Genomic DNA, 12,411 nt, shown 5'->3' on the forward strand with positions numbered 1-12,411 from the left:
TGGCCATTTGCTTTTTTCGCCTACCTCGTAACAAATCGTCACAGCTTTGTAAGGTTTGGCGGTTAGGCATTGGAGTATTCGGTTGAAGGGGAGGGGAAGTAGTGGCCATCACCTACCCCTCCTAATTCAAGGGTAGTCTATTAAAGGATTCAGGGGGGCGTGGTCTCCGTCCAAAGCCCCAGACGGGGGCTAGGACTATGGCACGGCCCTGAGGGAGTCCCTAGTTGATGTGCATCATCAGGGCTCTCCCTGCTGGTGGTTAACCCTGACAAGACTCCTGCAGACGGGGAGGAGTCCGATATAGTTGTGTGGTTTCCAATGTCTAAGCCAATACCACTCACTTTCTGTAACCAATAAAGTTGTGGCCTTTCCCCCCCATTAACCAAAAATACTGTTTCATGTGTCTTTATTCCACTTCCCGGGAAGGTTTGGGACCTTGCCACACAGCAGGACTTTCCCTTACGTTGGCCACCTGTGGTCAAATGTCTCTGATTCTGTTGTTCCTGCACCCTTAATGATTGTCAAGTTCTGGGGGAAGGAGGATCAGAAATACTCTCCAGTGACAATGTGTCAGCTGGTTGACCTTCCACACATACACCCTTCTTCTAGCACTTCCCGACTCTTTTGTCCGCCTGTCTCTGAGCTGTGACTTCCCTCAAACTCCTCAAAGCCCTGCTGTAATTCAATACTGCATTCCTCTCCTTCTGCAGAGTCAGGGGAAGTGGGGCGGTGATCTCCACCATTCCTCCTCCTCTCTCTCTCCCTCTTGAGTCCAATCCCTGACAATCTCTTTGGATGCAGTAAATGCTCTACTTCAGCATCCCTGATGGATTGGGCCATCCAGCTTCTCCTTAAATGCCTCCAGCGAAGGAGAACCCACCTTTCAATGCATCCAGTGGTGGCTGGTCCATTAGGGAAAATCAGGGCACTGCCCCACCAACCTCAGTCTGCCCTCACCCAGTCCCCAACTGCCTGCAAACTTACTTATGGGGTGGCTCTGCCTCTCATTGTCTCTGGCTCCATCTATGTCTCTCTGCCGCCCCATTGGGCACCAGCCACCACTGCATTATGGGACACTGACAGTGCATGAATCCTTGATCTGAGAGAACAAGACCATGCTTATGTCCTTCAGCCCTGAACTTGATTCATTTCCCCAGGAAAGATGATATCCTGGGTTAAAAGTAAGTAAGAGAAAATGACCGTCGGAGGAAATACTGGGTTTTTGATGCAGGAAATGACTTTATTTTGAAAGAAAAGTGAAACATCTGGTACCACAGGGGTACAAAATCAGATATAGCTGTTAAACACAGAAAGCACTGAGCATGCTGCTGCTGCTGCTGCAAGCTGGAGGTCCGCCTGCACATTGCTGAGTTGAGACTGCTTTTTTTTTTATGACATAGGAAATAGACTGCAAGAAGTTGTCTTCTGAGGAACATGGGTGTCCCTTAGAAGCTTATCAGGGATCTCTCAGTGAGAATATCAGTAGTTGTGGGAACGTGTCCTTCAAGTATGGCCTGCTCAACCATCTCTGACCATACTCTTCTGCCACAGTGTTGGTGTTTTCTATAGTACATACTCAGCTCAGGCAACAATGGAACAAAAAAAGTCTCATCAGTACCCCAAATGAACTGAATGCAATGCTTAGACTATGATCCAGAGTCTCTCTGTGACACACTGATGTTCCTTGGCAGGTGTAAATCAATGTTCCCAGAAACAGATTTTCTTTAACTTAAAAAAGGCCTGTAACACACACATTATACATGGTGAGCATGGATTTCTAACATCAATGGGCCGTGCCCTACGTAAGGTCTCCTCAAAGTAGACTCATTAAAATTAATGGACATGGCTAACTTAGATCCATTAAAATAAACTGACATGACAAATTTAGATCTATTAATTTCAATGGGTTTACTCTGAGAAGAACATCACTGGAGACAACCCAATATCTGTAACAGATCCCGTCTCTTGGTTCCAAATTCTCCGCTTTCCATCATCTTCATCCTGTGGTTCCTGGGTCTAGAAACGTCGGCTAGAGCTGCTTTCCTTCTGGGTTCTGGGCAGCGACTTCTGAGACTGGCGGCTTGAGGAGGTGTAACCAGTGGAGACGGAGCTGTATCCACCACGAGCTACCTCCTCACTGGATTGGATGGCAGCACAAGGGTTGCACTGCTCGATGCAAAGTGGTTGGTCAGGGCAGTAGAGAGCTGGCCCTGGGATGGTCAGGACAAAGGGAGGTGGCTGAATCGTGACGGTGGAGGCAGGGCAGCTGGCATAGCATTCGTTCCTTCCACAAGACATCTTTGCAGGAGTGGTGCCTGGATCTAAAGGAAGAGATTAGAGTGGGAGTTAGGATCTGAGAAATACAGATCATGGGAACATTAGGAACTGCTGAGAGAACATAATAATAAGAAGAAGAGCTTGGATTTGATATCCCACTTTATCATTACCCAAAGGAGTCTCAAAGCAGCTAACATTCTCCTTTCCCTTCCTCCCCCACAACAAACACTCTGTGAGGTGAGTGAGGCTGAGAGACGTCAGAGACGTGTGACTAGCCCAAGGTCTCCCAGCAGCTGCATGTGGAGGAGCAGAGACGCGAACCCGCTTCACCAGATTACGAGTCTACCACTCTTAACCACTACACCACACTGGCCAACTGGATGAGGCCCAACTTATCCGGGCAACCTGTAAGCAGGACCAGAATGCAACTGCAACTGTCCCCACTAGTGATTCGCAGCAACTCATTTTCAGAGACATACTGCCTCCAACAGCGGTGGCAGAACACAGCCATTATGGCTTATCCTCCATGAATTTGTCTAATCCATGGACGTCCATCTCCCAAGAGACTGTGATCTACTCACAGAATAAAACTGGCAGTGATCTATCCCTTTGGGGGGGGGGTTCAGGTCAAACCTCCCAGGGATCGACCAGTCAATCGTGGTCGACCAGTTAGACATCCTTGGTCTACTCCTATAAGAAAAACCAGAAGAGCACTGTTGGATCAGGCCAATAGCTCATCTAGTCCAGCATCTTGTTCACACAGTGGTCACCCAGATACCTATGGGAAACCTGCAAGCAGGACCCCAGCACAAGAGAGCTCCACTCTCCAAAATGCACATTTAGTTTCTACCCTTTGGCAACTAGCAAAAGATAGGAAAGATCCTCTGCCGAGAATATGGATGACTTTGGGTTGCATCTAAGATCAGACCCCCTGGAATTAATGAACCTAAGTGGCTCATGTCCATGATCGTCAATGGTCCATTCTGAGTAGGACAAACATGGGATAAAGCCATTTTTTCAAAATCGATGAACCAACAGCAACCCGGAGGAAAGAAAGGCAAAGGCAAATTTAGAGAGGGGAGAAATCACCAAGAGGTTCTGTGCAAAGTTAGGAAGTATATAAGCGAAACTTACCAGGTTCTGCAATGAGAAGAACTCGAGTGGGATATCTCAAGAGTCGAGAGAAGTTGATAGTTTTGCTCAGGATCTTCTGGCTTTTTATATCATCCTAGAGGGGAGGTGCACTTTCTTTTCATTAAGCTCTAATTAGCTGCGAACAACATTTTTCTACATGCAACACCCAAAAGTTGTTTCAAGAAGTGATTTCATTATTTGTAGCTGTTCACCTTCCTTTGCTCATTGGCTCTTCATCACCGTGCACCCCATAGGTGGGGTCCTTCCTGCGGGTCGAATGCTCCCGAAGTGATTCTTTTGTCCACGTCAGAGTCAGAACAGCCTTCGTCACATCGCAGCCCAATTTCCTGGGTGTGCAATTGCTTGTGATTCTTAAATGGTGGTTCAGCGGTGAGGTCAACAGAGTCAGGGGAAGTTCAACCTGCTCCCAAAAGAAGGAGTTATGATCTCTTGCTTCCCAGGCAATGGAGGATCACATCCCCTTCCCCATTTCTTGAAATAGGAATGCAAAATAAATTGAGTATTGTATGAATTTCAGTTGGAAACTAACAAATTCACACTTCTGGAACCAACAAGTGAGCCAACAAGCAATTATCTTTCAAAATGCACCATTCATAAGTAGGCACTGATAGTCTTCTCCTCCATGGATTTGTCTAGTCCAGGGGTCAGCAAACTTTTTCAGCAGGGGATCCACTGTCCCTCAGACCTTGTGGGGGGCCAGACTATATTTTTTTTTTGGGGGGGGGGGGAGAACGAATTCCTATGCCCCACAAATAACCCAGAGATGCATTTTAAATAAAAGCACACATTCTACTCATGTAAAAACACCAGGAAGGCCCCACAAATAACCCAGAGATGCATTTTAAATAAAAGAACACATTCTACTCTTGTAAAAACACCAGGAAGGCCCCACAAATAACCCAGAGATGCATTTTAAATAAAAGAACACATTCTACTCTTGTAAAAATATGCTGGTTCCCAGACCGTCCGCGGGCCGAATTGAGAAGGTGATTGGGCCACATCCGGCCCCTGGGCCTTAGGTTGCCTGCCCATGGTTTAGTCCATCACCCATTTCTGCTGCCAAGGAATGGAGACCAAAATGTGTATATTAGGGGAAAGTGTGCATAAAATGCATGTATTATGAAATAATGTTAAAGAACAACAGTGTTATTAAAACAGAGCATTGGAACACGAATCCCCAAGCAGTTTTTATTTATGCTATTTATTTATTTATTTATTTATTTATTTATTTATTTTGTGATGCAATTTCTTATGTTTTTCCATAGGGTTTGATCAAAGTAACTTTGTCTGTTGCACATCACCTTACCATATTTTTAAATATAAAGTGCAGTCTATAATTATTTAAATAAATAAGCTATGAAAATGCATTATATTTTCTTTTTGGGGGGGGGAACCCCTTGCAAAAAATATGCATAGGTTAGGAAAAACTGCAAGTGAGAATGTGTACATTGGTAGAAAATTGCAATAAATTGCTGGTGAATTTTCACAAGATTTTTTAAAGTTATTATTTTTTTAAGTGCCACAAAACTGCTGGAAATGTGAATAGCTGAATTTTAGACTGGAAAAATGAGAAACTGAAAGAAACCAAAATTGACTGATTTGTCCATCTCACATATTCAGATTTTATTTTACTATTTGTTATTACATCTAAATGGGGGGGGGGGGCGGTTAAAGTTGCTGACTCATCTTGAATTGGGTTAGACATTGAAAAGCTAATTGCTGAGCCTAAAAGTATCATTCTTTCTGATAATCCCCCTTTAGACAGTCATTGTATCTCCCAAAGAACCTTGGGAACTGTAGTTTGTTAGTGGTGATGAGAGCTATTAGGTAGGGTTGCCGTATTTCAAAAAGTTAAAACCAGGACACCCCAAAAGTTGTTGAGCTGTTTTTAGGAAGGCCCCAAAATTGTTGAGCCTTTTTTTAGGAAACCACCAAAAAAGATCACCACCTTTCAGAAATAAAATTCTCCCTGGACATCCACCTCTGAAATTCTGGTAATGTCCAGGAAAATCTGGACGTATAGCAGCCCTGCATTAGAACACCCCTATTTCCCTCACAGTTACAATTCCAACAGTGGTTTAGCACTCCAAGTGTCCCTATTTTCGAAGGACAGTCCCAGATTTACAGAAGCTATCCCAGTTTCTGATTTGATCCCAGAATGTCCTGCTTTTCCTTAGGATGCCCCTGTTTTCATCTGAGAAATGTCGGAGGGTATGGAATAGGCCATCTCTATTTTCATCTGAGAAATGTTGGAGGGTATGGAATAGGCCATCTCTATTTCCAACAACAACACATCCTTTATTAGGCATAGCAAACCACATATTATCAAACAGACACTGTATACAAATTGTGCAAAATACAAGCTCAACATAACAAAGTTTGTCCCAGTCAGATCTTAAACTCCAGAGAAAATCAATTTACATAAGTAATACAATACAATACTACTATACAGTGGCGTAGCATGGGGGGTGCAGGGGGGGCCGGCCGCACCGGGCGCAACATCTGGGGGTTAGGGAAATCCACGGGTTAGGGGGCACAAATCCACGGGTTAGGGGGCGCAAATCCATGGGCTAGGGGGCGCAAATTACTTGCCTTGCCCCGGGTGCTGATAACCCACGCTACGCCACTGCTACTATATCACCAATCAATTAAGAACCACTAAATCTCTTTATAATGGCCCAGTCTTTCTACATGGACATCACTCAAAAATTCAGCCACTATTAAAGTAATTTGATTATCTCTATTTTCATCAGAGAAATGCTGGAGGGTATGACCTCTCTCCCCAGGGAACTCTGGGAGAGGAATGAGGTTTCCTAACAATTCTCAGCACCCTGAACAAATGGCAGGTTCCTAGGATTCTTTATGGAAAGCCATGACTATCTAAAGTGTTATGATGCTGCTTTAAATGTATAGTGTTGGTGGGCTCTTAGGGTAACTAGCTATTGTTACCCAGCAAGATTTATGGTTGAGTGGGAAGTTGAATCCAGATGCCTTCCTTTCTGAAGTAACACCCTAACCACTACACAACACTTCCTTTCAAGAATGGAAGGTGTTTAAATTCTTAAAGAACAATACGTGCAGCACTGTGATTTCAGAGAGCGTCTGAGGACAGGCAACCTGACATTGGTGTGGTTTTTTTACTGCAGCAATTCTATCAAGTTTGGAATTTATAGCTGTGTGTTGTTAAAACATCTTGGGTGGAAAGACAAATTGTCAATGTCTGAGATGACTTTAATATGATTCATTGTTTGGAGAGAGATTTACTAATTGAGAGGATTTTCTACTAAACTCTCATTTCACAGCATTTATTCAGAGGATAGATAAGAACGTTCTAAACGAACTGAACAATCTTGCCATAATATTATATATAGGATGACAGGCATCCCCCATATTTTGTGGTCCAGGGGAGCATATTCAGAAACCTGGGAAACCACAGTATTTAAGAATGAGGTGTAGGGAAAGATGACAACACCTAAATAACAATAATAACAATAGCAAAACAATGAACTAATAACAATAACAATAGGGTTGCCATATTTCAAAAAGTGAAAATCCAGACAGAAAAGTTGTCACACACAAAAAGACGTTTTTGTGCTATTTTTATGGGAACTTGGCAAAAACAAAACTTCCAACCTGGGTCACCATACGTTCGGATTTCCATGGACATTTTTGCTGATTTCCACCTGGGCACCGCTGCAGACTGCGGTATTCTGGATATGTCCGGCAAATTCCATACAAATGGCAACCCTAAATAACAACAAGTTTTATTATTTGTACCCCACCCATCTGGCTGGGTTTCCCTAGCCACTCTGGGCAGCTTCCAACACATATAAAAACATAATAAAACGTCAAACATTAAAAACTTCCCAATACAGGGCTGCCTTCCGATGTCTTCTAAAAGCTATATAGTTATTTATTTCACTGACATCTGACAGGAGGGCGTACCATAGGGCGGGCGCCACTACCGAGAAGGTCCTCTGCCTGGTTCCCTGTAACTTCACTTCTTGCTCTTAGGGAACTGGCAGAAAGCCCTCAGCACTGTCCAGGCTGAACGATGGGGGTGGAGACACTCCTTCAGATATACAGATATACATTACATGGCACAGTGACATGTAATCAATTTAGGAAACTTTTTTGCATTGCTGCCAATTAGCTGAAACCTGGATTTTATTCTAGAAAAGAATCATATACATCCAATAAGTTAAAAAGTCATGTGGTTCCTGCCTTTTAAAAATGAAGGAAAAGCCAACCTACAAGGCACATTTTGAGATGGTGGGGATAAGTTCTTAGTCTCTTATTCCCTGTTCCCCTTTCCCAGTCTCCTCCCTTGCTCTTTTGTTGCCATTGTAAAAGGAGGAGGGGGAGGAGCAGGAGGAGGAGGAGGAGGAGGAGGAGGAGGAGGAGGAGGAGGAGGAGGAGAAGAAGAAGAAGAAGAAGAAGAAGAAGAAGAAGAAGAAGAAGAAGAAGAAGAAGATTCATCTAACTATCCATCATTTACACTGACTGGCAATGGCTTCCCAGGGTTTCGGGATCATCTTCTCTCAGTCCAACCTGGAGATGCTGACGGTTGAACCTCTGGTTCTCAGCAGGCAAAGCAGTTGCTCTACCACTGAAAAATGACCCAGTGTGGGCAGCAGATGGCACCAAAGGGCTGAAAATTATCCACAGGCAAGGAGCCTGCATAAATCAGGTGTTAGGAAACTTTGGTCCACCAGATGTCCCTGAATCTCCATCCACCACGATTAGCCATGCTTGGTAGGGCTGATGGGAGTTGTACCTCAGCAACATCTCGAGGGCTAAAAGTCCCCTATGCCCAGAATGTTGAGAAGAAGCCAACATCTCCATCTGAGTTCCAAAATTGCCAGGCTCTTACCTGAATAATAATAATAATAATAATAATAATAATAATAATAATAATATCATCACCATGCCTCTATCACCTGTCCTCCAACCAAACCATTGGTAACTCACTCTGAATGAGTTTTCAGGCTGCTAATGGCTGTCTAGTGGAAGCACCGTCCAGGAAGCCATTGATTGTTTTAACCAGAGTAAGTAAATGTGGTGCTCTCCCTATGTTGTTGGACTACAACTCCCAGAATCCTCAGTCACCATGGCAAATAGACAGAGATGATGAGAGCTGGAGTCCAAAGCATGATGGTGACATGGCAGAGGAGGAGGAGGAGGAGAGCTGGAAGGGTCCCTGGGGATCATCTCATCCAACCCCCTGCAATGCAGGAATATGCAGTTGTCCCATACGGGGGCCAAACCTGTGACCTTGGCGTTAATCAGCACCACACGCTAACCAAAGAAGAAGACTTAATGGGAGCAAACTACAGCACAAACGGACATGGTTGCTCTAGCAAAGAATAATGCTTTGGGTATCTTAGACTCTAACAATGTCTCTACAGGAAGGCATTGTCCAATACTGATAGATGTTGGAGGCTTAATGCTGAAAATGCCTAACTGAGTCAAAAGTTGTTGTCCATATCAATTTTGTACCGACAAAATCACTGATGTTTGCAGATGTTCATGTATTTTTAAACCTCAGATATGCAGATGACACAACCTTGATGGCAGAAAGTGAGGAGGAATTAAAGAACCCTTTAATGAGCGTGAAAGAGGAGAGCTCAAAATATGGTCTGAAGCTCAACATCAAAAAAAACAAAAATCATGGCCACTGGTCACATCACCTCTTGGCAAATAGAAGGGGAAGAAATGGAGGCAGTGAGAGATTTTACTTTCTTGGGCTCCATGATCACTGCAGATGGTGACAGCAGCCACAAAATTAAGAGACGCCTGCTTCTTGGGAGAAAAGCAATGACAGACCTAGACAGCATCTTAAAAAGTAGAGACATCACCTTGCCAACAAAGGTCCATATAGTTAAAGCTATGGTTTTCCCAGTAGTGATGTATGGAAGTGAGAGCTGGACCATAAAGAAGGCCGATTGCCGAAGAATTGATGTTTTGAATTCTGGTGCTGGAGGAGACTCTTGAGAGTCCCATGGACTGCAAGAAGATCAAACCTCTCCATTCTGAAGGAAATCAGCCCTGAGTGCTCACTGGAAGGACAGATCCTGAAGCTGAGGCTCCAAGACTTTGGCCACCTCATGAGAAGAGAAGACTCCCTGGAAAAGACCTTGATGCTGGGAAAGATGGAGGGCACAAGGAGAAGGGGAAGACAGAGGACGAGATGGTTGGACAGTGTTCTCGAAGCTACGAACATGAGTTTGACCAAGCTGCGGGAGGCAGTGGAAGACAGGAGTGCCTGGCGTGCTCTGGTCCATGGCGTCATGACTAAACAACATGCGCTTTTAAACTATATTTCTATCAGAACCAGGACAACAAAAATGGTTTTTGTGAGCCCTTGTAGTCAATCAGGTACTTTGAGCCTGAAAGGATAAAGACCCAACGACTCTTAGGCAGTGGTCTGAGGAACTCATTGTCCTTGCTACATTTTAACATATTGCCTATAAATGCTAGTCCTATACAGATGCCTACATGAACATTAGTACCTTAGCCTTACCTACCTCACAGGATAAAATAGAGTGGGAGGAAGGAGGGAGGGAGGGAGAACCATGTGGACCGCCTTGAGCTTGAAGGAAAGGTGGGATAGAAATGCAGCAATAACAGTAGGTAATAAAATTGTGTATTTTGTCCACAGTGGGTATTTTGTATGTAGAGATCAATGGACCTAAGTGAGTCAATTCAATTCATTTCTACTCTAAGCTGGACCAACTTTGGATGCAACCTAGGATTCTTTTTTTTTGGGGGGGGGGGTTGGAGAGCTTCAATGCAGAACTTGGAGACATGTGACGTATCGAAGGATAGCTACATTCCAATTCTCATATAGTTTCAGTATATCTGCCTTAGTTAAAATGTTAACCAGTATTAATTTCTCACCTGTCCAGTGCAGAAAACACTCAGGAAGCTGGGCCAATGTGCCAACTCGACGTAAGGTGGATTTGTTTTATTTTATTGAATTTATATACCACCCTATACCCAGAGGTCTCAGGGTGGTACACAGAAAATTTCTGTTCACAGATTTCAACTTTCTTCATTCATCCAGGACCTCTTGGTGATTTTCCCAGTAGCGTAGCGTGGGGGGTGCAGGGGGGCTGGCCGCACCGGGCGCAACATCGGGGGGGGGGCACTCGCACTCGCAGCTCTCTGCCCCTACCTGGCTCACTCACTCTAGGGGGCGCAAATTACTTGCTTTGCACCGGGCGCTGACAACCCATGCTACGCCACTGGATTTTCCTCACCGGTTTAGGAGAATCAGAAATGGTTGCTCACCCTACTTAATCCCAATTAATTGCAGTTTGACTAATTAACAACACTTTGCAGTGATTCATTGCATTACTTCTGCAGAACAAAGGAACCTTGAGGGCTTGTGAACCCTACCCCTCGGCCGACAGTCCCTGAAACCAGGATCCACCTCGATTAAACTCCTACGTGGATCAAATCTTCATAAGGAGGTTTCCAAACGACTGAAGCATCCCAGGACCAGGTTCGCTTCTGTACCATAAACTGACGCCCACTCAAGCAGCACCTGTGCAGGCAAACAAACTCTGGGAGTAAGCACAGCAGTAAGTCTCTCAACAACGTTTCTCAGTGTAGCTGACACAGTTCCAAAATACATTGTGTGCCGTCAATTGGATTGGGGTAAGAATCACACCAGTTCAAAGAGGCGCCAGCTTCTGGAGAAGGGGGTGGATGGCATTGCATGGCGCATGATGTTGCATGCCCAACATCCCGACAGCATGGCCATTAGTCATGGAGGATGGGAGGTTTAGTTCAGGACCTTCTACTGGGAACCAGCTCCCTGCATCACTGCTGTAGGAATATATCACAATCAATCAGGGGTCACATATTAAATGCAATTAAAGGTAAAGGGACCCCTGACCATTAGGTCCAGTAGCGGATGACTCTGGGGTTGCGGCGCTCATCTCGCTTTATTGGCCGAGGGAGCCGGCGTACAGTCATGTGGCCAGCATGACTAAGCCAGTTCTGGCGAACTAGAGCAGTGCACGGAAATGCCGTTTACCTTCCCGCCAAAGCGGTACCTAATTATCCACTTGCACTTTGACGTGCTTTCGAACTGCTAGGTTGGCAGGAGCTGGAACCAAGCAATGGGAGCTCACCCCGTCGCAGGGCCTCGAACCGCCGACCTTCTGATCAGCAAACCCTAGGCTCTGCAGTTTAGCCCACAGTGCCACTCACGCTTACAGAGATGTAAATCAGGGACAGGGAGCCCGTGGCCCTCCAAAAGTTGTTTTTGTTGTTGTTGTTGTTAATTGGATTTATATAACCAGAGGTCTCGGGGCAGTTCAAAGAAAAGATCATAATATATAAAACCAAATTAAAAACAGTAACCCAGTAACAAACACACACCACAAAAGAGCCAAATGTCAAAATATTATAGGATGCCAATCAGGTCAACCAAAGGCCTGGTTAAAAGGGAACATTTTTGCCTGGGGCCTAAAGGTGTATTCTGATGACGCCAGGTGAACTTCACTGGGGAGAAGTTCCACCAGATGGGGAGCTACTGCAGAGAAGGTCCCATTCAAGAGTTGTCACCCTCCAGACCTCTCAAGGAGGAGACACATGAAGGAGGGCCTCAGAAGATGATCTCAGGGTCCGGGTAGGTACATATGGAAAGAGGCAGTGCTTGAGGTATTGCGGTCCTGATCCGTTTAAGGCTATATTGGTCAAAACCAGCACTTGGAATTGGGCCCAGAAACTAATTGGTAGTCAGTGCAGTCGGACCAGGATGATGATGATGATGATGATGATGATGATGATGATGATTTATTTATTTATTATTTATACCCCACCCATCTGGTTGGGTTTCCCCAGTCACTCTGGGAGACTTCCAACAAAATATTAAAATACAATAGTCCTTCAGATATTAAAAGCTTCCCTAAACTTCCCTAAACAGGATCAGTGTAATATGCTCAAACCATCTTGTTCTGGAGAACA

The 12,411-nt window shown here is 44.7% G+C and overlaps 1 long non-coding RNA gene across 1 annotated transcript in view; it reads left to right on the forward strand.

Moving 5' to 3' along the window:
* LOC309330179 overlaps positions 1-12,230 on the forward strand; it is a 110,198-nt gene extending 97,968 nt beyond the window's left edge. Inside the window, exon 3 of the long non-coding RNA XR_014151349.1 lies at positions 12,202-12,230. This is a non-coding gene — a long non-coding RNA (uncharacterized lncRNA). The remainder of the gene's footprint in view (positions 1-12,201) is intronic.
* Positions 12,231-12,411: the final 181 nt, after the last annotated feature.

The sequence above is a fragment of the Podarcis erhardii genome (genome assembly GCF_964252035.2).
Source record: "Podarcis erhardii genome assembly, chromosome: 15".
In the NCBI taxonomy this organism is placed as follows: domain Eukaryota; kingdom Metazoa; phylum Chordata; class Lepidosauria; order Squamata; family Lacertidae; genus Podarcis; species Podarcis erhardii.